This window comes from Nycticebus coucang, chromosome 7 (genome assembly GCF_027406575.1).
Source record: "Nycticebus coucang isolate mNycCou1 chromosome 7, mNycCou1.pri, whole genome shotgun sequence".
NCBI classification, from domain to species: Eukaryota; Metazoa; Chordata; class Mammalia; order Primates; family Lorisidae; genus Nycticebus; species Nycticebus coucang.
In genome coordinates, this window is record NC_069786.1 from 93,597,474 (window position 1) to 93,605,787 (window position 8,314).

At 42.7% G+C, this 8,314-nt stretch overlaps 1 protein-coding gene and 1 pseudogene across 1 annotated transcript in view; both read right to left on the reverse strand.

The window, feature by feature from the left end:
- Positions 1–7,810, reverse strand: part of HECW2 (HECT, C2 and WW domain containing E3 ubiquitin protein ligase 2) — a 404,230-nt gene extending 396,420 nt beyond the window's left edge. Inside the window, exon 1 of the mRNA XM_053597578.1 lies at positions 7,774–7,810. The gene's annotated coding sequence lies outside the window, so the exon portion shown is untranslated. The remainder of the gene's footprint in view (positions 1–7,773) is intronic.
- Positions 49–2,397, reverse strand: LOC128589751 (40S ribosomal protein S8-like; annotated as a pseudogene).
- Positions 7,811–8,314: the final 504 nt, after the last annotated feature.

Below are 8,314 nucleotides of genomic sequence, written 5' to 3' on the forward strand. Positions count from 1 at the left end.
AAATGACAATGGCAACCAAAAAAAAAAAAAAGGATAGGAGAGAGATAATTATTTGCCTTTCTGGGCCTTGATTTTCCTCAGATAGAACTCCAGCTCTTTGCCTTCTAGCACATAGCCATCTGCTGGGCCACACTGGCCTGGTCTTGATGCAATGCATGCAAGAAGCTGGCCCTGCTGGAATGCTCCTCCAGAAGACTGCTTATTTTGGCCTTCTTTTTCCTTTCATCATGTTTCTTCTGAATTTTTTTGAACATTTTTTGTTTAAAATCTCTTCTTCTCCTGGAGTCAGCTTGGCTCCTTTCTTGCGGCCCAGGGGCAGTGCATAGTGGGACTCATACCACTGTCGGTACGGTGTGCTGTCCATAAGCACAACGCAGTTCTTCACCAAGGTCTTGGTACGAACCAGCTCATTATTGGATGCATTTCAGACAACATCAATGATCCTTGTTTTCCTAGTACAACACTCTGAGCCCCAAGAGAAGTTTCCCACGTCCAGCCTCAGGGCACGGTATTTCTTGTTACCTCCGGATGGTATGTATTCGGAGGGGGCCAATCTTAGTATTAGCTACGGGGCGTCCCAACTCATACTTCAGCCTCTTGTGGTAGGGCTTTCTCTTGTCCCCCGGCTTGAGCTTGTGCCAGTTGTCCCGAGAGATGCCTGGATGTAAGAGCAGGGACGATTTCACAGCCTAAGACTGCGATATGTTGTTGCATTTGTTAATAATTTGCCCTTCCTTCCCTGTCCCTGCTGTGGCTCACTGTGTGCAAAGTATATTACTGAGGCATGCCACTTCACATAACAGAAATCATTTCTAATCGGTGTCTTGAAAAAACAGTTTTCTTGCTCCACAGATTTCTTACTCCACTGATAAAATACTATACGGGCACCTTCCCCTAAACGGCCAGCATATGTCAGATGGAGCAGCAGCCTCAGACTCATTGTGTGTCACTTTGCACAGCAAACTCATGTACTTGGGAGCCACAGTTGTCACTCTTTTTTTAGCATTTCCTCAGGATCAGCAGGCACTGCACCTTCCCTGTGACCTGGGCAGCATGTGGACTGACTTCAGATCTAACTTCTTTTCTTCATGAAGCAATCACCCTCTTATGTGTACTTGAAACCAGTGCCTTGTCAGTCCTGTCCCTTGGACTTTTCCAAACCTCTGAATGATGGTTAACCAAAAGAAAAATCTCCCCCCTTATAGCACAACTTTTCAGTAATAAATGAACAAAGCATCACCAAGTACTCCTCCCTGAGCAAATGCCAAAAGCTGATTCATTCTCTGCATGACATTGGTGGCTTCAACCAACCATAAAGTGAAATATCTGCTAGCATGTACTTGATAGTAATCACTCTTCCACACTCCACTCCACTGATATTATGCAATAGCCAACTGTGTCATTTGACAAAAGAATTGTATCAATAACTTCTGATCTCTCTTTAAGGATAATGTTTGTCTCTAACTTTCCAGCTGATTTTCCAAGTGTCTCTTCAATAATATGGCTCACGCTTATTTTTGCTACAAGGATCCCTTACTGGTGCTAGTAGAGGTATAGTCTCTAACCTACCTTTTAGCAATATAATACATCAATTTTGTAAAGGAAAGCATTATTGTGTGCTGTCTTAGAAAACCTCAATGGCGTAACAGAGAAGCCACTGTGCTTTGTTTGAAAATGACACAAAAACATCCATGGCTTCATGCCACTATTGGACAGTTTCATAAAAGACAAAGATTAGGGATTTGGTCCTAATGGGGATTAGGAGTGAATGGATGGCAAGCCCAGTAAAAACAGTTTTGCGACAGTCATTGTTATAGTTCCACTTGCACTTTTCAATTTTGGCTACCATTCTAAAATTGTCACTTTCACAGATTCCTTGTCTCTATACATACATATTCTCATTTTATATGCGAATTCAGTTCCCTAAGTATGATCAGGGAATTCAGTTCCCTAAGTATGATCATGGCATCCCCAAAAGTAGCATTTACATTACTGTTTTCATCACCATTTTAATATACCTCATTAAATAAGCTTGAACCACTGATCTATTTTTGTGAAATTATGTGAAATACAAGAGTTGAAACAACAAAAAATACTATTTTAACCAATAAATGATCTAAAAAGTATATTAAACAACATGAAATGGGCCATTAACAAAATATAAGCCATATACACTGACCAGTATAGTCTTTATAGAATAAACACAATCTTAAATATTATAGTGAGTTTTAAAAACAGAATGGGATGTCTGCTGAAATCATAATTAATCTAATATCTCAATGCCCTACATGCTCTGCAACCCCCACATCATCTTTCTTATCTCATTCCTGACTCCCCTGGTCACTGCACCTGACCACACTGGTCTTCTGGAAAACCTTTGAACACATCTAAACACATTCCTACCTTTGCATTCCTGCCTTGGGGGTGGTTCCCTCTGCCTGCAACCCTCTCCCTCAGGTATCTATATAAGTAACTTCTCTCACCTCCTTTTTAAGTCATTGCTAAAGGTCTCTCTCTCCATGAAGCCTACTCAACCACACTTACTCTGTTCTATTGTCCCTTTCTTCCAAAGCACTTAACTCCTTTTAGCATGCTATACAATTTACTTATTTATTTGATATATTATGTTTCTCACTTCCCACCTTCTTGTCCCCAACAGAAAGAAAACTCCGCAAGGTCAGGGAGCTTTGTAACTCACAGAAGGTACTCAATAAATGAATGAATGGATGAGTGAATGAAATTTTTCATTGTTTTTCCCTTCTAGCCCCCAAACTGCCTTTAGATCTTTCTTTGAGAATTAAATAGAAAATAATGAGCTATCAAAAGTTTTTCAGCAAGATAATTATACCAACGGAATGGTATTAAAATTAGGCAAGGTCAGGAGATGACTGAAAATTGGGAGAGGCTGGATCCAAAGAATTCAGTTAAGAAGTCAACCAACACAATAGATGATGAAAGCCGGGCCCAGTCGCTCACGCCTGTAATCCCAGCACTCCGAGAGTCTGCGGCAGGTGGATTGCTTGAGCTCAGGAGTTTAAGACCAGCCTGAGCAAGAGTGAGACCCCCATCTCTAATAAAAATAAAAAAATTAGCCAGGTGTGGTGGCACACGTTGGTAGTCCCAGTTACTCAGAAGGCTGAGGCAAGAGGATCACTTGAGCCCAGGTTGCTATGAGCTATGACACCACAGAGCACTCTTGCCTGGGGCAACAGAGTGAGATACTCTGTTTCAAAAAAAAAAGAGAGAGAGAGAGAGATGATGATGAAGGCCATGACTTTCCAATGACTTGGTCTTCTTAAGTGGTTTATTTCCACTCTATTATATATAGATAAATAGATAATAAGTGTTTGTGCATACATATATGCACATAACACACATAAACATGTATGTTGAGTAAGTACAGAAGAAGCTAAAGACATTCTTCCAACCTATGGATATTCTTCATATAAAAGCTAATGAGTTTGGTCATAGTTAGGACAATGACACAGCCTCAATTTCCTGGAATAGTCCCAGTTTTTACTTGCTGATCTGGTGCCCCTTCCAGTTGGTACCACACTTTACTCTGGAAAGTGTCCTTGTCTGGATAAAATTACATAGTCATCCTGCTTATAAAAAAGATAAAGAAATTTCTTCTTATTCAGGCATGCTGACCAAGCTTTTGAGGACTTTAGAGGAGTGAATATGAGCTGTAATTAATTTAACTCCTACTGGCCAGCACAGCAAGTGAGCAATACTACAAACAGACAATCCTTTAGCAAAGGGACACAGCAATTGTTGCAGAAGCAGGTATCAAAAGCTTCGGGTATCCATCTGTGGTATAGAACCCAAACCCTCACTAGGGAGAATTTTCACCAGTTCTCCTTCTTTGCAAGCTTCTCTATATCAAAAGCTGAGACCCAAATCCAACACTAGAAACAGAAGAGAGTACAGAAAACAAAAGCCCTCCTATTAATGACATGGCCCAGAGAGCTTGGAAACTAAGAGAATGTGGATTCACGTCTTCACAACAACAACACTTGTGTTCTGGATCCTCAGTAAATATCCAGGAACCAGAGCAGCACTAGATCTTAAAATGTGCATTGCTACCTGTAGGAGCCATGTAATCATACGTCTGCAAAACAGTTTTGTAAAAACTGCTATCCCAAATCACAGGAGATGTCCCAATTTGTGCGTGTCCCTAGATAAATGGACAAGTGCTAATTCTTTTTATTTTTGAAGACAGGGTCTTACTCTGTTACCCAGGCTGGGGTATTGTGGTGCAATCACAGTTTTCCAGCTCACCATGTCCAGTTAATTTTCTTTTTAATTTTTTGTAGAGCTAAGTGTCTCACTTTTTTTTTTTTTTTTTTAACCTAAGCTGGCCTTGAACTCCTGGGCTCAAGTGATCCCCCTGCTTCAGCCTCCCAAAGTACTGAGATTGCAGACATGGACCACTGCACCTGGCCAAATTCTTAACTATACTTGGAGATAATAATACAATGGGCTTATAGCCATGATAGACAATTACTTAAGAATAAAACTATTTTATTTCTGATATGTATAAGCAGATGACAAACAATTATCTCATTCTCCTATCTGCCTGTTTCATTTTGCCTTATGCATTCTTCAGGTTTAAATTTTTCTGATTTCCTATCGTTACATTTAATAAACAAAAGACTGAAATAAAGCAAGACTTAAAAATCTGCTGTCAAGAGAGGGGTGATGAAAAAAATAGTCAAGATTCCTTAAGGTCACCCAGGGTGACCTTAAAATTTATCACCCAAGCCAGAGCACTTTTAAATATGAAGGGGGTGTTTTTGAAATTATCTTATACTTTTATTTATAAATATTAGTTGTCTATTTTTTATACTTAGAAAAAATAATAAGTTAACTGATAACTCCATACTGAATCTCAGAGTCAAAGCATTCTATAATAGACATACTCTTATTTGACAATGTGAATGTTACTTTTTTTGCATTATTATTATCATTATTGCTCAATATTTCGATGAAGCGATTGTCTGATTCCTTTTCTGAATGTATTTATGTTCCTTCGTTCTTTACAAGGTTTTTGTTTCTAATCCCTATCTTAAACATTGTTATTGTTATTAAATTTTGAGTCTTTTTAATTTTGTGAAGGCAAAAAAAAAATGGAAACCTAATTAACACATGTATATGTAAAAATTAAAATTAAAAAATATATGAAGGGGGTGCTTTTGATAATTAATATAAGTCAACGGAATAAACTGGCACTGTCTGTCACAGGCAAACCAGGAGGTCCAATCACCCTTCTAATTTCTCATTCACATCCTGATACAAAAGGCATCCCATGTGTGGTGAAACAACCTCTGCCTCTGTTAGGTCAACCATACCTCAAACATAGTCCTTTCAGGCCAGGCCTGGCTTTTAACAACAGAGCTGGAAAGGTTTTTACTCAATGTTTCAATTTCCTATCCAATACACCTGCAAAATTGGTTCCATTTTTTCCCAAGAAAGCAGGCAGCAATGCATAAGAATGTGGATCAAGGCCAAGCCTACAGCCAGCCCCAGGCCAGAAGCCTCTGCTTTCTCTTACAAAAACACTTCACAACAGAGAAGGCCACCTGGGAAGAGGATACACAGATACCAGATTTAACAAGTATTTTGAATGTTAGATTGTTTCATTGACACCGGGGCAAATATTGAAACTGGGAACAGGCCCAAAGCTACCTCTTCTGCCAAAAACTTCCATCCAGAAGAAAAGACCATAGCATCTGTCCTCAACTACAGGTAACAACCTTAGTTGCTCTGTCTTTGGTTGACATCAGTAGAGCAAAAGGCTTAAAAAGTTAAATGGCCAATGCTACTTTTATTTCCTGCCTCCTCTTCAGAGGGTCAAACATTGCTCATGTTCTTCACTATATTTAGTCCTGAGGTGAATATAACTTTACTGGAATATTTTCCCTCACATCCAAAAAGAGGGAAGACCAATTTTGTGATCTAGCTGCAATCAACAGGACATAAATAATCTACAATGGTTGTAGGCACAGAAAAGCTCCCGTTAGCTTATTTCAAATGTTCAGAATGACTCTATTTTTTCAGCAACACCACAGTCATTCATAAAGATCCATTGCCAAAGGTTACCCAATGCTGGAGGTGAGGGTAAAGCAAATATATTAGGCTGGTAAATTGTGGTGGAAATAGAGTACTGCCTGAGAGCATAGCTAAGAGTCTGGGGGGAAAGCTGGGGATTAGGGAACCACCTGTCATGGAGAAAGCGAAGGAAAGTGGCTTCCAACTAATGTGGACCAGACTAAAGTCCTTCCAGCCAGAAGACAGACATTATGAGTTCAAGGCACCATTTGTATACAGGAATTAAGAAAGGTGCAACTTGTTTTCCCCTAGAAGTGATAATTTTAAGTACTAAGACATTTGTGTTAATATAACTGTTTAAACTGCTTATCGTAACCACAGTTGAGGCCAAAGTGTACCATCATAATAATCAAAAACAACACCTCAGTGATGACTTCTTTAAATGTTCCAAAACAGAAAATAGTTAACCGGTCAGACAGCTGGATAGTAATGTTACAATGTCTCCTTTGGAAGATCAAAACGGTGTCTTTCTCGCCCTCCACTCCATCCCACACCACTTCCCAAGAGTGAAGTGGATAATTTCTGAAGAATACAATGACCCTTCATGCCTGATTTCTCTTGTCTGCTTAGGATACCATCTGTCCCCCACACCACATAAACAATCCCTGCAGGAATCTTCTGATGACCAAACAGATTAGCAAACTCCAGATTTTCACACCCTTAATAATATCCCCATCCAGATTAGGCCTCTTGCTTTAATAAACTTAATAACTGATCTTTCTTTGTAGGTAATGTGTGTGTCATTTTAAAGATAACCTGTCTTCTAACATCAAGCCATCTGTTGGCAGGAGAGAGAGAGAAGGATAAAAAGCTCTCTCTAGGCAACAGAAGAAATGAGCCCTCCAGGGAATAGAAGAAATAGTGAAAAGAAAATCATATTTATTTCTAAGACAATTAACGTGAAAATTCACCAATTCTAATAGAGAGCTCTACTAATTACACTAAAATATTTTTTTCTAAATGACAAACTATGGGAAACTATACAGGAAAAGAGTGTCACACGTTGGCAAAGGTATATAATATGAAGGAGAACTCAAGAGTGTGTGTGACTCTAGGACAGTGAAAGCAGAATTCGTATCCAGGAAGGCTAGAGGCGAGCGAGAAGTTTGCCGTCCACCTCTTTACAGCGATCTCTGATGCTTTCCTTCTGGAAGTTTAGTATCGATTGAGCCCTTGTAAGTCTAATTGTTAGCTCTCTGTATTGACTCCACAGACTTCCAACTCTAAAAGAAAGAAATGTGCCTGTAAAGATGTTCTTGAAATTAATAATAATAACAAAAAAAGCACCTGAGCACTGCCGGTGGAGAAGCCAAGGCATGCCAGCGCCAGCCGGCTGCAGCTGCACGTCCTCGGAAACGTCTACGTCTAAATCTGCAGCCCCAGTTTCCTCCAGGCCTCAAGCTCCGGGAGAGGATGTTCACAGCACATTCCAAACCAACAAGGAAATCAATCCTCCTCTGCCTCAAGTGATGCTCACATGGACCCAAAAGTCCTAGTTTCCCGGAATAACCAAACCATCCAAGATGTCCTGGTGCCTCTCACTCGCGTTTCAGGGCAGCGCAAACCGAAATGTCAAATGAATGACCGCGCCGCGGCGCGAGAGACGAAAACAAAGCCACCTCCCGCCGTCCGATCCCTGCGGCGCGAGGGCCGCGCTCTCACCTGGGCTCCGCGCCCGCCGCCGCCCGCTGCGGGTGGGGACCGGGCCGCGGGCGGGAGGGCGCCCCCGCAGTCGCCCGGACCCGCGGCCCCGGCGCCCTCTGGCCGCTCCGTGCGCGCCGCGGGGAAAGCAAGCGGCCCCGCGCGTCGCATGCAGCTCCTGACTGCGGCGGCCGCTGCCACAGAGCCCCAAACCCTGCGCTGCCGTCGCCAACCCACCACCGGGAGCAGCGACCGAAGATCCGCGGCGCCGGAGGAGAGCGCGCCCGGCGCGCCCCTCAGCGGCTCTTCCCGCCGCCCTCCGCAGCGGACTGGAGCATGGCTCGCCTTTGTGCTGGCATGATCCCGGCTCGCAACGACACTCCGAGCTCCCGAGGCGGTTCCGCGCCGCCGCCCACCTCCGGGTTACGCCTCGTCCCCAGCACAACCCGCCGATTGTGTCGAGTCAGCAGCGGCGGCGGCGGGGACGCGCGAAGCCATGTCTCCCGCCCGCGCTCGGGAGGGCGCCGGGGGTCCGGGCGCCGCCAGGAGGTGGACGGCCAAG